Raw genomic sequence first — 5407 nt, 5'->3', positions numbered from 1 at the left:
GCGAGGCACAAAGCAGTTGCTGAGTGCTGCAAAAGAGTCTCCCGTGAAAGGAGCACTGCCGTGATCAGCACATCGGCATGACTTGGAGCCAAGGCCAGAGGGACATCTGTCCCCCCCCAGCCACGATGTGTGGCAGGAGTAACCAAAGCAACGCACTCACACTAGGCAGATTAAAGGGCAGGCCAGGAGCTTCCAAAGCAGCAACACATCAGATGCTGCAACGTGACAACAACCAGGTACCAGCTGACACCGACACACCCACTGACAACACAAGTCGCTCAGGGGAGTAAAGGCATCCCCAAGAGATACACAGATTGCTGTGCCTCCACCCTTGAGCAGCACGGTATACTATGGGGTGTCCTCAGCATCATCCTAGGGCATTATTGTAGCAGCTGGTTCTGCCCAAAAGAGTAAATATTTATCCAAACACACTGGAACACATGAGGGGAAAAAGAGATTCAACTCTGGAATAAAATGGCAGAAAATAATAAGGTACCTCCCAATCAGTCCAACAGTCAGATAATTTGCTTGAGGCCAATCCCAAGCCTAAATGAACTTCAAAGGTGATGGATCATCTCTTCCATTAGTAAGGTCACCAGAAATGACTTGCAGGCCTGACCCACAGGCACTCCCAACACCTGACAAGAGGAACCTGGGACGGCAGTGATGGAGAACTGCCTCTAGTAGGAAAAAAAAAGGTACATCTTCTCTACAGAGGTCTGGCTCCACAAGGCACCCAGAGTTAACATGACACCTCACTGTGAAGGGCAAAGGGTGCTCCTGTTCCTCCTGTCTCCCCACATCTCTGCTACAAACGACCACATACCACCCTAACTGTATGGTGGCTTGGGCTCTCTTTGGAGCACCTCTGTGACCTGCTATAGCTTGATGAGAGCTTTAGACAAAAAGCAGCTCATGGAAGGGGTCCAACATGCACCCGAACCAGTACAAGGGAGATGATGGAACTTTTTTTTGAGAGGGAAGTGGAAAGGCTGAGCAGAAGAGAGTGTGTGTAGGGATGGGGAAGGGAGACCTACCAGAGGCTCAGAAGTGCTTTCCTGCCTCGTACAACATGACCAGGACCCTATGAACTGCCTAGAAGAAACAAGCAGGGCTGAGTTCAGTCAGCAGGCAACCCAAGAAATCCATGCATAAATCAAGTTGATACTTTTTGACTGATCGCTGTTTTCCCTAAAAAGCACACAAGAACTTCCTACCAGCTATGGGAGGCATAGCCCCACAGCAACCCAAGCCCAGGGCTACCACTCCTGGCATGTACATCCTGGAGCAGCAAGGCCATAAAAGGGGAGAGAAGATGCCGAGCCCCATTTGGAGAGCCTCGCCACTGCAATTTATTCAGTAATCCCTGCCATTGTTCGGGGGAACAAAGCAGTCATCTGATATCATTTCAAAATTAAACTGGGAAAGGAAGGACGGGGAGGAGGCGGGAGGAAAGAGGGAGGGGAAGGAGCTCTCAAACCTGTTGGCCAGACCCTGGGACGGATGTGAAGTCTCCCAGCAGAAGCCTCTCGGCGTATCTCCCACATGCACCCGGCCTCACAATTCCCAGGGCCATGTGATAGGGGCTTCCTGCTACCAAACGAAGCGAGACCTACCCCGACCTCTCTCTTCCAGAGTTCCTGCCTGCTTTGTGTTCGCAAAGAGGCGTTTGTTTACTGATCTATCATTGGCATGCAGGAAACAGCCTTGAAACGAGCTGTAATCATCTGTCTCCAGCAATAGCTGTTTGGCTTTCTTCTAATTTAAGTTTTCCTCCCGCCCCCATTTCCCCAATGCCCTCTTCCCCACTTCCGATCAACACGCTTTTGGAGTATGCACATCTGGTTTAGGGCACTAGATACTATGAGATGTTTCCAAAGAAAACGGTGAATAAAAAAGAGGCGCTGACAGTAGGCATGCTCCCACCCCCAAAGGACAGAGAAGTCTTCCAGAGGAGTATGAGCTAAACTCTTTCTGGGAGAGGAAGAAACCAGCTTTGCCCACCACACTTGGTGCAGTCACCAGACGATGGCAAAAGCCAGAGGAGCACCCAATGCCCTGCAGTCCACATCATCAGAAATGTGTGCAGCCAGCGCCGTGTGTCACACGTGCTGAGCCTGGCCTCTGATAAGGTCAGGCAATGATGGCAGCAAGCCTCCCAGGCCTCCCTTCTTTGCTATTTTGTTTGTGGGGAATAAAGCATACCTCAAAGGGGCTTGTGGTTTTGGGGATGGGTGTTACCATTGCCGCGTGCCGGAGGCCACGTCTCAAGATTTTCTTTGCTCTGTTTATTCTGTACCTTGCACAAAAAATTGGATCCAAGTCCATAACTGGATACTAGCCACATCACTGGTGCATGTAAACAGTAAGGCTCCACAGCACCAGGAGCGACCCGCAGCTGGTCAAACTCTCCTTCAAGAACTAAAAAGACATGTTGCGTTTAAAGCCCACGCACACTTTCTTCTCCTGGTGCTCACAGAAATGTTCCTTCCAGTTACTTTCATAAGCAACCCCAAGCAGCCAGACAAAACCTGCAAGTAACGCCTCTCCACTCCTGTGCTTCACAGAACAAAGGGCGCAACATACAGACAGCAACAACGAGACAACAATATATAACATACATATATAAAGAACAGGAAGGATGCCAAGAAGACAAAACACTAACAGGAAAATAATGAGTAAGGGGAAGCCAACAGTTAAAGCCTTCAAGGCTCCCTCCCCCAGCCCTTGCTCTGTTTGGAGACCATTTCCCTTTGGGGGAAGAAGCAGGCACAAGGACGGGTGCTTGTGCACGAACGCACACACACAGGCCACTGCATGTGGCCCCAGCACAATCCCAGCACCAGGTAGTGTCCCTGGGCCTAGGTACGATCAGGCTGCCTTCCCAAGGTCCCCAGCAGCAGCACAACCTCTGGAGCTGAGCCCCCAGAGACCGTGGGTGACATCAGCAGAGCAGGGATGCAGCTAGAGCTGAGAAGGACAACAGGACCCAAGAGCAGGTTCCCTTGGCAAAACAAGACGCTTGCAGTGGAGGAATCACTGACTCAAGGTGCCCAAAGGCAAGGCAAGGGTTTTCTGAAACTTGAGTTCAGGGTGTTGGAAGCTCCACAACATGTGCCACGAGCTTTCCCTAGCTGATGACAGCAACAGTTTCTCCTCAGAGGACTTCCGTGAAGTCCACTTCTTTCCTCTGGCCATCAGCCCTGCAGATGAGCGTACTCCAAGGTCTGGGAGGACAGGCCACCTCCACATCAGAGCTTCTCAGTGGCATCCTCTGAAAGGACAATTCAGCTTACACATGAGAAAAAAGCATTTTTACTGAGAGGGTGACCAAGCACAAGAGAGGTTGTATAGGCTCTGTCCTTGGAGATACTCAAAAGCCAACTGGACAATGTCCTAAGTAAGCCGCTCTACGTGACCCCACTCTGAGTAGGGGGCTGAACTTGGCCACCTCCAGAGGTGCCTTCCCACCTCAGCTACTCTGCCATCCTGTGCTGGGCACAGGTAGTTTGGGGCAAGACGAGCTGTCACCTCTTTGCAGGCACTGATTGTCCTGGCCATGCAAGTCTCCTGCAGGCCATGGAGACTGAAGACACTAACAGCAGGATTGTTCAGTTCATCACACTCGTAATGGGATCCTCATTCTAGATAGTCAGGCCCAAGACATTTATTAAAGAAAAAAAGCATGATAAACTTACGTAAACATATCCATGAAGGACCAATGACTGGGAAGCCATATGCTCCTACAGTATCTTTTAGAGCCAGATCCCACACAGCCTCCTACTGCCTTGCCCCACTTTGTCCTAACTTTTCCCTTTGATCTATCATATCTTACAACACAGGGCTTACAAAAGGGTCAGAAGAATCCCATGTGTCAAAACAAACTATATTTTCAAACACCCCAAGTACAATCGATGTAGCACAACCTCTCTTTGTGCATGCATCCCATGTCAGACGAACAACGCTGCAATGCAAAGAATGCGGAAACTCGCAGTGTTGGTGTTCAGCCCACATGCAGAAAAGCTGTGTTGTGTGTTACGATATCTTTGATTTTATGATATAATTCATTCTACTGACCTTCTCCCTCTCTAAGCCCACAGAACAAACTCTGCCTGCTTACATGTCACTAACCTGATTTAAAGGATTACTATGGTTAAAGAGACTGCCCTATTCCTCCCTCTCCCTGGGCCCCTGCTCCTCCCTTGGCTGCCAGCAACATGGTCTCATCCCCGTCCTTGGTAAAGGCTAATAGTTGCCATTGACTAAGGATGTCTCCACTTTTCCCGTCCTTCTTATTCCTGCTTCCTTTATATCAGCTCCAATGCTTGTAAAGCCCTTGGTGAGCTAGCAAGAGCTAGCTACTTCAACATGCTAAATGAGCAAAGAAATAAAAGGGGGGGAAAAGCAAAAAGTTTTCTGCTCAGATAGTGACATCAGTCACCTGTCATGGAAAACCTGATGAGCACTGAAGCACAAGGAAGGGAAGGGATGAAATCACATTGCTCGGGTAGATTCACTGAATATTTTGCTTTCTCCTCACTGCTTCGCTTCAAGGACGTTTATTGCTCACCTTATAACTATATAAATGGCAAACTGGGTTGCACAGACTAGAAGCAAACTACAATTTGCTCTTAGTACAGTGACAAGCAAGACTTGATTTTTCAGACTGTTCCAACTGCAAACCCCACTGCCTTCACTAGCAGCCATGGGGCCAGCCCCACAGCTGGCACCCAGGCCACAAAACACACAGCTGGCTGCAGCTGGCAAAAACTCTTCTTTCAGGGTTTGTCTTACATCGTGGCAAGCTCTGGGTGAGGAGGTTCCTAGCCATTTCTTCTTCATTACTTGACAAATTAAGCAAGGAACCCCTGCAGGCACCCATTTCACTTGCTATGTTACCCCGACTTGCCTCCAGAGCGGGCCCCTTCTGTTGCACTGAAGGAGACCACAGACATAGCGAACAGACACCTGCGACCGCCCAGCCAAGCCATGACCTGAAACAACATGGACAAGTGTAAATGTGGCACTTCTCAGTTCCTGAGTGCTCCACTTCAGATGTATAGAAACCACATTCGGAGAACACAAATTAAGTTTCAGCTTTGGTTTGGTTGGTTTGGCTTAAAGGCAAACTGGCAAAAAAACCTCACTGGAGTCCCATGGTGTGGGACAGCAGAGTTACCAGGATTGCTGGATGACAGGGACCTTCAGGAACCACGGGCTCCATTCTAGGTTTTGGAAGGAGGCAGGTTGCAGGGGACACACCATTACCTTTAAGTTTGTCCTCTGACCTCCTCACACTAGAACCTTGTTACATACAGTCTTCCTCATCTACCCAACTGCAGTCACTGCTTCCCAGGTCTCCCCTTGCCCAGACAGCCCAGGTTTCACAGAATCACAGAATGTTAGA

Source organism: Pterocles gutturalis, unplaced genomic scaffold (genome assembly GCF_000699245.1).
Source record: "Pterocles gutturalis isolate BGI_N339 unplaced genomic scaffold, ASM69924v1 scaffold1778, whole genome shotgun sequence".
Classification (NCBI taxonomy): Eukaryota; Metazoa; Chordata; class Aves; order Pterocliformes; family Pteroclidae; genus Pterocles; species Pterocles gutturalis.
Note: the sequence above shows the minus strand (reverse complement) of the source record.